The sequence below is a fragment of the Cherax quadricarinatus genome, chromosome 84 (genome assembly GCF_038502225.1).
Source record: "Cherax quadricarinatus isolate ZL_2023a chromosome 84, ASM3850222v1, whole genome shotgun sequence".
NCBI classification, from domain to species: Eukaryota; Metazoa; Arthropoda; class Malacostraca; order Decapoda; family Parastacidae; genus Cherax; species Cherax quadricarinatus.
In genome coordinates, this window is record NC_091375.1 from 2,953,902 (window position 1) to 2,967,471 (window position 13,570).

General features: G+C 41.5%; 1 protein-coding gene across 1 annotated transcript in view; it reads right to left on the minus strand.

The window, feature by feature from the left end:
* The window catches only part of LOC128704240 (uncharacterized), a 48,022-nt gene that overhangs the window by 6,646 nt on the left and 27,806 nt on the right, over positions 1–13,570 (minus strand). The window lies entirely within an intron of this gene.

Genomic DNA, 13,570 nt, shown 5'->3' on the forward strand with positions numbered 1-13,570 from the left:
TGGGGGCACATTACATGCGCTACACAAAGCCTCGGCTCTCTCCCCACCAGTATCAGAATTCTGAGAAATATGCACTGACACTCCTTTATTCAGCTATTCTCACTTTCCCATATGAAATGACCTGGATTAACGCTGGTCACTAAACACAACCTTCTACTGTGACCTGATTTGCGAAACATTTGACCTACATCACAACATTATTACATGCAGAAATGGTGAGGTGACAAAAGGAAAAGTGAGATTTCACATGCATTTGTGAGGTGTGTAGCGGTGAGGTGTGTGTAGTGGTGAGGTGTGTGTAGAGGTGAGGTGTGTGTAGTGATCAGGTGGGAACTCAAGTGCCGCTATTGATGAATATTATATTGAATATTGATGAATATTATCTTGAAATATTAGTTTTGCAGGGCTGCATTATACTGTGCAAATGATAATCCACAAGAATCTAGTTTCTTTTATCTGAGAAGGGAGATTAAAGAATGATAGACAGGCTTACTGAGGTGTCGGGTAAATAGTAGGGGGAAAACAAACCATTAGAGTCCTATCTGCTTTTACTTGTAAGTTAAAGTGTATTTACGTATATCAAACTATAGACCCTTGTGGATTTAGCGCTTAGTTTTGATTGTTATAATAATAATAATATGTATATCAAAAATTCTGGCAAGAGAGAATTGTGCATAATTCCGTAATACACCAACAAGATGTGCATTATTTTTTCTGATGATGAATCTCTCCTGAAGCCGTTGTTGTTTAACGTTAATCAAACTGGGATGAAGTGAACCTGGACGTTTTCTGTCGGATATTTGTATTATAATAGTGGGTTCTGCGGAGGCGTTATTATTGGTAAGTCTGTCTTGCGTCCGCTCGTCTCTAAGCCTAGTCAGGATTTGAGGGGGAGGCATGTGTGAGCTGGCCTATATGGTAGTTACGTGACGTCAGCATGGCCAGGTATCCTGTCTATAATGTTGTTAGGGAGTCTATCAATAAGCAAACATACTGGTGACAGTATGTGGTTCAGCTTGCCTACTGTCGAACTGCGAGAGTTTTGGACCGAGAAAAGTCTGAGCTTATAAAATTCTTGATCTCTGAAATGATGAATTTTGTCACATGTTTATTCGAGAATGTTCTAATGGTGATACGATTAAGCGTAAGTAATTTATATTCGGCAGTTACTGGTTGAGTGCAATGGCTTGAAAACAGTCAGTTTGTTACTGCCAGAAATACTGTAGTGACTTACGAAATCGTAATAACACAATTGTCATAGGTTCAACCCCCGCCCCATTTCGTGGTTTATAAAGTATATTTGTGAATGTCGGCTTCATTGATTTAAAACATGCCAGCTAAGAAAATCAATACACGAACAGTTTCCAAGCTATATTCTCGCTGATAACTGCAGCCAGGTGCATACACAGAACACAAGATTGACCACTGCATTTAGGAAGCAAACTGATGAGCCGAGAGAGTCCTAGTACAATATAGTGGTCAGCTGTGAGACTGGTAGCTCGATCGTAAGTGCGCTCAGCTAACACTGAGGTCCGGGGATCGATCTCCCGGTACGGCTGGAAAACATTAGGACGTGTCTCCTGCTGTACCTGTTCACCCATCAGTAAAATGGGTACCTGGGTGTTAGTCGACTGGTGTGTGTCGCATCCTGGGACAAAATTGACATAATTTGCCCGAAATGCTCAGCATGACTTCGAACAGGCGATAAATGACATGCCCATGCACTCTGCCCCAGGGCCAGACTCATGGAACTCTGTGTTCATCAAGAACTGCAAGAAGCCCCTATCACGAGCCTTTTCCATCCTATGGAGAGGGAGCATGGACACGGGGGTCGTCCCACAGTTACTAAAAACAACAGACATAGCCCCACTCCACAAAGGGGGCAGTAAAGCAACAGCAAAGAACTACAGACCAATAGCACTAACATCCCATATCATAAAAATCTTTGAAAGGGTCCTAAGAAGCAAGATCACCACGCATCTAGAAACCCATCAGTTACACAACCCAGGGCAACATGGGTTTAGAACAGGTCGCTCCTGTCTGTCTCAACTATTGGACCACTACGACAAGGTCCTAAATGCACTAGAAGACAAAAAGAATGCAGATGTAATATATACAGACTTTGCAAAAGCCTTCGACAAGTGTGACCATGGCGTAATAGCGCACAAAATGCGTGCTAAAGGAATAACAGGAAAAGTCGGTCGATGGATCTATAATTTCCTCACTAACAGAAGACAGAGAGTAGTCGTCAACAGAGTAAAGTCCGAGGCAGCTACGGTGAAAAGCTCTGTTCCACAAGGCACAGTACTCGCTCCCATCTTGTTCCTCATCCTTATATCCGACATAGACAAGGATGTCAGCCACAGCACCGTGTCTTCCTTTGCAGATGACACCCGAATCTGCATGACAGTGTCTTCCATTGCAGACACTGCAAAGCTCCAGGCAGACATCAACCAAATCTTTCAGTGGGCTGCAGAAAACAATATGAAGTTCAACGATGAGAAATTTCAATTACTCAGATATGGTAAACATGAGGAAATTAAATCTTCATCAGAGTACAAAACAAATTCTGGCCACAAAATAGAGCGAAACACCAACGTCAAAGACCTGGGAGTGATCATGTCGGAGGATCTCACCTTCAAGGACCATAACACTGTATCAATCGCATCTGCTAGAAAAATGACAGGATGGATAATGAGAACCTTCAAAACTAGGGAGGCCAAGCCCATGATGACACTCTTCAGGTCACTTGTTCTATCTAGGCTGGAATATTGCTGCACACTAACAGCACCTTTCAAGGCAGGTGAAATTGCCGACCTAGAAAATGTACAGAGAACTTTCACGGCGCGCATAACGGAGATAAAACACCTCAATTATTGGGAGCGCTTGAGGTTCCTAAACCTGTATTCCCTGGAACGCAGGAGGGAGAGATACATGATTATATACACCTGGAAAATCCTAGAGGGACTAGTACCGAACTTGCACACGAAAATCACCCACTACGAAAGCAAAAGACTTGGCAGACGATGCACCATCCCCCCAATGAAAAGCAGGGGTGTCACTAGCACGTTAAGAGACCATACAATAAGTGTCAGGGGCCCGAGACTGTTCAACTGCCTCCCAGCACACATAAGGGGGATTACCAACAGACCCCTGGCAGTCTTCAAGCTGGCACTGGACAAGCACCTAAAGTCAGTTCCGGATCAGCCGGGCTGTGGCTCGTATGTTGGTTTGCGTGCAGCCAGCAGCAACAGCCTGGCTGATCAGGCTCTGATCCACCAGGAGGCCTGGTCTCAGACCGGGCCGCGGGGGCGTTGACCCCCGGAACTCTCTCCAGGTAAACTCCAGGTAATAACAAGCGACTTTATATATAGTAGTATGTCATTGATGTCATCTAGGTCTGTATACCTTGTGTATGAACTTATAGAATTATATTATTATTATTATTATTGTAAAGTAAAAGGACACAAGTGCAACTAATGTGACATTTTATTGTGGCAATGTTTCACTCTCCAGGAGCTTTATCAAGCCGGCTTGATAAAGCTCCTGGAGAGCGAAACGTTGCCACAATAAAATGTCACATTAGTTGCACTTGTGTCCTTTTACTTTACATATTGTCGGTGATTCTACCAACATTATTATTATTATTATTATTATTATTATTATTATTATTATTATTATTATTATTATTATTATTATTATTATTATTATTATTATTTGGTCAGCTGAGAAGTTGCTAGCGCAATGTAGTAAGTGCCTGGTCACCACGATAACATTTTTTCGCAGATTGGTTCTGCACACAATGGTAACCATCTGATTTTATTGGAACTGACTGTGGAGTATGACGCATTCTTGGCGCAACTTGTTTAGACCAAAGATAACACAGAGAAGGGACATTCTAACTTTTTCTTTACTATGTGTGATTATTATTATTATTTTATTGTTATTGTTATTGCTCTTATTCACAATAAAACGCTAAACCCGTATAGGTCATACAGAATTAATCGGCAGAGAGCAGGCGTGTGAAGGGTTAGATTATTTGCTTAGGGAAAGTCATATCATTATAAAACTCCACTTGAGATCAGAAAGTGGTGGATAGTGGGACGCTAAGAGAGGTGAGTAAAGCGAGGCTAGGTGAAGTGTGTGAGCAGTTACTTGGCACTGTTGGTAATTCTCTCAGCTGTTCTTTCAAACCAAATCAGATCCTCAGAGTATCATGCCTGTTGATTTACGTAGGACAGTGCTCAAACTAATTAAGTTACTCTTATGATTCCTCGTTGGAAATTAACTTGTGGAGGGAGTGCCTTGTATGATTTATAGTCTGTATGTTTAATTGAGTCAACAGACCACAAAGGGGAAGATTTAACAAAGGCATTTCTAACATTTCTTCAGTATGTTGAGCGCATCCTACAGGTGTGCCGGGGTCCAAGCTGTGTAACAGCTCCTAGTAACATGAGCGCTACAAAGGCATGCAGGCTGCAGTAGGCTACATGAAGGAACTCACGACATATATACCTTACTTTAGGCATTCTTTACGTCTTGTGGAGAAGAATGCTGCAGTTTTGTTGTTGTTGTTGTAAAGTTGTAACTGGCTTTCTATTGTGCACTATGTATTTTCGACTATGAAATGTAAGACACTAATAGACAGATTCTGAGAAAAATTGAAGAATGAGGCAGTTGTGCAACATTTGAGAATCTTTATTTACATTATATTTGAGAAAGTCTCATTTTCAGTAACGAAGACAATGAGACAATGAATGACAAATGTTGGCGGTGGCGGTTGGAAACTAAGTTGTTCCTGCAGCTCCCATCTCTCTCTGTAACGACAAAGACGACCTGATCCATGATATCTGTACCAAAAATCACGTCTCTGTTGACTACATTTACTGACCAGCTGATTCCAACACCAAACTCCTCTGCGCCACACAACAAATGCAGACCTCCTCAAATGCGGCATTCGTGCTGAGACTATATATATATTCCCAACACACCTCTCTTCGCGAGTGAGATATTAGATGGCGAGATTTAGTGAATACCGTGAGAAGTTGTTAATGTTGATAAGATGGAGGCAGTGATTTCATGTTGAGCATAAAGGAATAAGATCTGGAAGGAGTAGGGAAGAGTCAGTGGGGAGTGTAGGGATAGTGAGTTTCAGCAATGGGTAGGATGAAAGTTTGGAAGGCTGATGGGACAAATAGAATTAAGACTATGATGCTAAAGGCAGGTGCAGATATAGTCTCGGGATGTTTGGTGAACCATAAAATAAATGAAAGAAGGAACGTAGGTGGAGTGTTGAGGTGTGTGGAAAGAAAAAATACTGGAGGTAAGAAGGATCAGTGTTTTAGGTATATTAGGTATACCAGTATAAATATTAAACATTGGAAGCTGGAGGTAGTGGAGATGTCACGCTTGAAAGCAATGTATGGTGAGAATATTGTCTTGTGTTTGCTGGGGTCGAGATTGAGCTCCTGGACCCCCTGCCTAGACTACTTTGATCAGCATCACTGATCTTTTGGCCAGGTCGTCAGGTTTAGTTTCTTTAACCTCTCCTCATAGTCCATTCCTCTCAATTCTGGCACTAGTCTGTTTGAAACCTCTGCACCTTTTCGAGTGTCTTTCTTGTTTTACCAGGTGTGGTCTCCATGCTGGGGCTGCGTACACACTGATTGGCCTAATAACATATGCAACATGCTTGGAGTTGTATTTGCCATATGCCCTTTTAATTATCTGATATTTACAGCTTCTCTCCACACATGATGTAAGCTGGCATCGAAATGCCAGTAACAGAGACGACTTAAGGTACGCCTGTGTCCTCCACAGAGACTCCACAGAACATTTGATGAACTGGGATGAGGCACAACTCGTTTTCACCGAACCAGACCTCAGACGCCGACGGTGTCTAGAAGCCTCGCTAATCCCCGTCACCGACACAATAGAACGTAACAATGGAAACCACAAAATTTCTAAAACATTAGCATACATGTTGTTAGGTAAGACACATATGCAACAGTTAGGTATACATGATACTCAACCAGGCAAAGCAGCACCTACCCAGCAACACAGGAGTCACATGATCTCATCGTCTACCCGTCCTCATCCCAATACGGTATTCTTCAGGTCACCATGCGTCACTCACACCTCACTCACCATGCATCACTCACACCTCACTCACCATGCGTCACTCACACTCCGCCTATATATACTGTCTTTCAACCTGTATGTTAGAAGTGATCAAGGTCCCAGGACCGAAACGTTTTCTAATAAATATGTCCTAGTGTTTGGAGAGTCCTTTATATTGTGATGTCTACGCACTTCTGGCAAGATAGCTATTAAATGAATGTTGGTGAATGTTTCTTCATTTGGATCACCTTAAATTCGTGAGAGATACAGTGCCCTGTCGGGCATTGTATTTCGCTCCATTACCACCTAGGCCTGGTGCTGCCATCTGTTGGGCCTAGCTCTAGAGCTGGGTCCACGAGACGCTGAGTCATGCTGTTTCATCCTCACTGGTACCTCAGACCCAGCAGCACCAAGATGTCCTCACTCATCTAGGCCTCGGCCTGGCGTGGCCTAGCAGTCAAGACACTGCCAGCACTACATACCCAATAAACCTATGTCTTGCCTCCAAAGACCATTATTCAACCAGGTACTCCATCATTTCTAGATGAAGAGACCGTTGAACATAAGAAAGAACATAAGAAGAGATTGGACAAATATATGAGTGGGAGGGGCTGGGTTTGATTGGTGTCATTGGGTACGGGAGTTATTTCTTGGGTAGCTTTAGGTAGAGCTCGTTTTGAAGGGCTGAGGAAGGGTTGTTGAGGTGGTTCGGACATGTGGAGAGAATGGAGCGAAACAGAATAACTTCAAGAGTGTATCAGTCTGTAGTGGAAGGAAGGCGGGGTAGGGGTCGGCCTAGGAAAGGTTGGAGGGAGGGGGTAAAGGAGGTTTTGTGTGCGAGGGGCTTGGACTTCCAGCAGGCATGCGCGAGCGTGTTTGATAGGAGTGAATGGAGACAAATGGTTTTTAATACTTGACGTGCTGTTGGAGTGTGAGCAAAGTAACATTTATGAAGGGGTTCAGGGAAACCGGCAGGCCGGACTTGAGTCCTGGAGATGGGAAGTACAGTGCCTGCACTCTGAAGGAGGGGTGTTAATGTTGCAGTTTAAAAACTGTAGTGTAAAGCACCCTTCTGGCAAGACAGTGATGGAGTGAATGATGTTGAAAGTTTTTCTTTTTCGGGCCACCCTGCCTTGGTGGGAATCGGCCAGTGTGATAATAAAAAAAAAAAATAATGCCTTGCATGGGCCAGTAGGCCTTCTGCAGTGTTCCTCCATTCTTATGTTCTTATGAACACTGCAGCAGGCTTACTGGCCCATGCGAGGCAGGTCCAAGTCTTCCACCGGCTTAAGCCAATGACCCAGCCTAGTCAGGTCAGGTCACACCTACTTAAGGAGCACGGTATCAGACATATTAGCACAAGCTAGTCAAGCCCAACTCACACCCACTCATGTATTTATCTAACCTATTTTTAAAACTACACAACGTTTTAGCTTTTATGACGGTACTCGGGAGTTTGTTCCACTCATCCATAACTCTATTATTAAACCAGTGCTTTCCTATATCCTTCCTGAATCTGAATTGTTCTAACTTAAAACCAATGCTGCGAGTCCTGTCTTGGCTAGATATTTTTAGCACGCTATTTACATTCCCTTTATTTATTCCTGTTTTCCATTTATACACTTCAATCATATCCCCCCTAATTCTACGCATTTCTAGAGAGTGCAGATTCAAGGCCCTCAGTCTATCTTCATAGGGAAGATTTCTGATACATGGGATCAACTTTCTCATGTTTTCCAGTCCATTTAATACGGTGACCAAAACTGCAGTATAATCTAAATGAGGCCTAACCAAAGATATAAAGAGTTGAAGAACTACCTGAGGTCTCCAGTTATTTATGCTTCTAGATATGAAGCCAAGGATTCTGTTCGCCTTATTGCGAACACTTATGCACTGTTGTCTTGGTTTTAGGTTACTGTTAACCAGAACTTTCAAATATTTTTCGCAGTCAGTAATATTAAGATCTACATTATTTAGTTTATATGTGGCATGGTTATTTTCCTGTTCAATGTTTAGAACTTTGCAGTTGTCTATATTTAACTTCATGTGCCACTTCTCCGACCACTGCATCAGTCTATTCAAATCTTCCTGGAGTGCTCTATTGTCCTCGCCAGAATGAATTCGACGGCCTATTTTGGTGTCATCGGCAAACTTGCTGATGTCGCTATTTATACCCTAATTTATGTAGATTGAGAACAACTCGCCCAACACTGAGTTAGTTTAAGTTTAATATGTATATTATGCACTCCACACCCATCTTGTGGGCGGTAGTCAAAAGATTACAGGGGTACATAATGGGTCCAGGGACTGGGCCCCAAAGTTTTGATAGCTGAGCAAGTTACAAAGGTAATGAACCCCAGGTAGATCTGGTCACAATCATGACAAGTTACAAAGGTATTTACAGATTACAGAGGTACATAATGGGTCCAGGGACTGGGCCCCAAAGTTTTGATAGCTGAACTAGGTACAAAGGTAATGAACTCACAAGTTACAAAAGTAATGAATCCTGTAAGTAAAGTTTCATGTTTATTCATGGCTACAATCAACTAACACTGACCCCTGTGGAACATCGCTCGTGACGCTTCCCACTCTGATTTCTCCCCATTAATGCAAACTCTCTGCTGCCTATTCCGTGTGCCTCAATTTTCCTTAATAGTCTTTGATGTGTGTACACACACACACACACACACACACACACAGAGCTGAGTCTCGACCCCTGCAACCACAATTAGGTGAGTACACACACACACACACTAGAGGACAGGAGGGATAGGGAAGACATGATAACGACATACAAAATACTGCGTGGAATAGACAAGGTGGACAGAGACAAGATGTTCCAGAGAGGGGACACGGAAACAAGGGGTCACTCTTGGAAGTTGAAGACTCAGGTGAGCCATAGGGATGTTAGGAAGCATTTCTTCAGTCATAGAGTGGTCAGGAAGTGGAACAGTCTGGCGAGCGATGTAGTAGAGGCAGGAACCATACATAGCTTTAAGACGAGGTATGATAAAGCTCATGGAGCAGGGAGAGGACCTAGTAGCGTTCAGTGAAGAGGCGGGGCCAGGAGCTGAGTCTCGACCCCTGCAACTACAATTAGGTGAGTACACACACACCCGCATCAAAACTTGGGAATATTTTTGATGATGGAGAATGCGACAGGAGAGAATCATTACATACTTCTCTATTGTTTACAGTGTCCACTGTATTATATTATGGTGGGTGGTGATGCGTTGGGGCAGGGGGAAAAAGAGGCTGCAGGAGGGGATGGAGTTGAATTGGAGGTAGGAAAGATGGGAGTGGGGATGGAGGAAAGGGATGGAGTTTGATGGTTGGTATCTGGTTCATCATCATGTGGTTGACATTCCTGTCTGGGTGAGGGTCGGTGGCCAGCTTTGTTATATTCTTCACCTGCTTGCAGGTTAAAGACCTAATTGGTGTCTTTAAATTGTACCTGGGTCTTTTTTATATATTTACATAGTTTATTTTTCAGGCTAGGAACTGCTGGCTTACTTCAGTATAAGTGGCTTTGGCATGCTGCTCTTATCTGTATTTTTTTGTACCTCTGTATGTGTGCTCAAATTGTTAATAAATAAATAAATAAATAAATGTAAGATGTACTTCAACTCAGAATGGCAAGCACAACACTCGAGTACATTTAGATTTTGCCACCGAAGTGGCTAGTTTATTGTGCACCCCATATATATCCTGTGGACTGGTATCTTATTTTCATTAATACGATATGTACGAATTAATTGCTCTACCATATTGTATTACTTTTGTCACTACCACTACTACTACTACTACTACTACTACTACCACTAGTGAACATCGAAATGGTACCTCACTAGTATTCACCTCACTCTGAGTCTTTATATACCCTCTGTGTCCATGTATTGTTTGTAATGGCTTGATAAAGCTCCTGGAGAGCGAAACGTTGCCACAATAAATGTCACATTAGTTGCACTTGTGTCCTTTTACTTTACATTAATACGATATCTTGACATGTCACATAGGTTATTATACTATCTATCTCTATATTCCTCAATAAGTGGACAATTAAGCATATAGCATTCAAAACAGTGACCATATGCTTGACCATATAATTTGCATTTAGTTTGATCATCATCTGTATGTGTGTCCTAAACTATCAGAAGTACTTGTAACCAAGCCTAAACTTGGCCACTACAACATCAGTCACTGTTCACACTGCAAGTTGTTCCATAAACATACTTATCTACGTTCATGTTATCATAGTGGGTTATAGATCTACTCAGGCTTCTAACTGCATTCCTATAATTAATTTTCATTATTTACTCCTCTCTCAATATTTTTCCTAATGCTAGACACAGATATACCAAAGTTATATTCTACATTTTCCTTCAGGGTACTCTTCTTGGCTAACATATCAACTTTATCATGGAAGAGTAATCCAATGTGTGATGGGATCCATAGCAATTGTACATTAATTCCCTTTTCCCGGATTTTTGAGTATCTGTACCTGGCTTCTCCAATGAGCATGTTGTCGGAGTCATTATATGAATCACGAGCCTTCAATGATGACAGAATCAGTAATGATGATAGTCAAGTTAGCTTTAGCGCCATTAGGATTGCAAAAAAAATCACTTGGCAGTGTAGACGCCCAGTTGTTAATTCTTATGCCTAACTCAACAAATTTATTATCCTTCTTATCAACAAATTTATTATCCTTCTTATCTAGGGAGGTGGCAACAAGAGCAGATGCAGCCCTGTCAGAAGACACCTGTTCAGATCCATCAGTGTATATAACTTGTGATAACTTATTACTACCAGCTAGGCCAGAAGTTTCTTCTTGAGCAGTTGCTTTAACAAGTGATTTAAGGAAGGGATTAGTGACAATGAACTTCTTGGGAGGGACTTGCAGGTATGTGATATTGAATGAACAAATCTTTCATGGAGGGGTGAAATGCTCTTGTTGTCTACAGTGATACAGTTCATGCAGGCTATAAAACTTAATATAATTGCATGTTTTCACGATCCATTTAGATCTGTGTGTATTTACTTGTAGACATTTAGTAAGATTCATAGTGACAGTGTCTGGTTCATTTCTTAACTTTCTAATACCGAGTACAGTGTTAATCTCAATAATCCTATCACTGATACTAGACTCCTCACATACCATCGTACACACCAGCTAGGCTTCTCACATACCATCATACACACACCAGCTAGGCTCCTCACATACCATCATACACACACCAGCTAGGCTCCTCACATACCATCATACACAACTACCTTTCCAGGATATTAGACTGGTATTGTGTCGTCTCCGGAGAAAGCTACTTATTATTATTCATTAAAAATATAAGAGAATGTTTCAGCAGTGTAGGCACATTCCTTGTTTATTGCTTCGTCAGAAGGCAGGAAATAATTTAGCATGCTAAGGAGTCGATTTTTTTCTTTTTGCTACCTATTATTATTCATTAAAAATATAACTGGATATTTCAGCAGTGTAGGTACATTCCTTGCTTTTTGCTCTGACAGAAGGCAGGAAATGATTTAGCTGATTAATTAAGGAGTCGAAAATTTTCTTTCTCCTACTTGTAAATGGAATGATGACTTCGTAACAAGATCACAACCTAGTCATCTGGAGTTCTAGTCATCAAGATGACATCCAACCTGGTCGTCAGTAACACTGGTAGATCAACTGCATGCTAAAGATATGTGCAAGATACTCTCCATGCAAATTATAGCGGCATAAACAAGCAGGTTGCTTGGCCTGATGAGCTGATATAAGTAGCTGGCCTGTTAGCTGCCTAACAGTGTAATTAATTGATAATGGTTATAATCATAACCATTATTTAAAAAAAAAAAAGTGGACCGGTAAGCCAGAGGAAGGCCTCGGACCAAAAGCTCCAGCTCTGGGTCATCATATGACTAAGACCCACGTCAGGAAACATTTGTCCTGTTTCCTGACAAACATTATACCTACCTACCGCCTAACAGTAGCATAAAGCTGTCCACTATGTGAATATGAGTTTTAATTGCCAAAGAAGAAAAGACACACTGCAGCATATGTGGATAATCAATAATCATGTTGAGTTTTACGTACCTTATTGTATAAATTATTTAATGTTAATTGGGTTGTGCAATAGAGACAGTTATATTTTGGGCCTTTGAGGAAAACTTTTTGTTTAGTTGCCCAAAAAAGTAAACCAACGTTGGGCATGTTTCCTCACTGCTGCTACCCCCCTGTTCACCTTGTGGTAAGTAGGTACCTCGGGTGTTTGTCGGCTGTTGTGGGTCGCATCCTGGAGGACAAGATTAAAGGACCCCAGTGGAAATAAGATACAGTCCTCGATGATGCACTGACTGGATTAACCTGGGTGGCTAACGCTTCTCCCGGTTTAAAAATCCCTTCCCCCCCCCAAAAAAAAAAAATCTGGGAAATTATATCCTAAGTCGAAGTATTGCTGATCGATAAGCAACAGAGAGGTTCCATTAAAGGGAAGAGATCAAAATGGGTCCTGCAGTAGGTGCAGTGTTGGTACCCTTGTTGTTCACAAATTACATAACATAGATAAAGGAATATATATAGCAACATCATCAAGTTTGCCAGTGACACTAAAATAGGCCGTCAAATAATTTCTGATAAGGACACTAGTAGGCTACATGATGACCTGAATAGGTTGTTATTGTAGTCGGAGAAGTGACAGATGCAGTTTAATGAAGACAAAAATAGATAACTATGGTACGTATAAGGTAAATAATGCGTGGTCAGCCTCACAGGCCGGTCAGTGCGCTAACCACTCTGGCACTAACATGATTCATCCAACTAGGTATATTTCTATACATTATGGTATAAACCTTGGTAATAGATACCGATAAATTGGTTTAGATAGACACGTGAGCAAACACTAGGACATATTAGAAGTGATCAAGGTCCCAGAAACGAAACGTTTTCTAATAAATATGACCTAGTAACAATAAATAACAAAAAAAAAAAAGGCACAATACCGTGACTGGAACGATGCACAAATAACCCGCACATAGAAGAGAGAAGCTTACAACGACGTTTCGGTCCGACTTGGACAATTTACAAAGTCATACAGTGTGACTTTGTAAATGGTCTAAGTCGGACCGAAACGTCGTCGTAAGCTCCTCTCTTCTATGTGAGGGTTATTTGAATATGACCTAGTGTTTGCTCGTGTGTCTTTCTAAACCAATTTGTCGGTATCCATTACCAAGGATTATATCATACTCTAGAAATATACCTATATTTCTATACACCATATTTCTATACACTATATATCTATATACCATGTTTCTATAAACCATATTTCTATATACCATGTTTCTATACACCATATTTCTATATACCATGTTTCTAAAGAGGTCTTTGTGGCATTTATGGATTTGGAAAAGGCGTATGACAGGGTGGATAGGGGGGCAATGTGGCAGATGTTGCAGG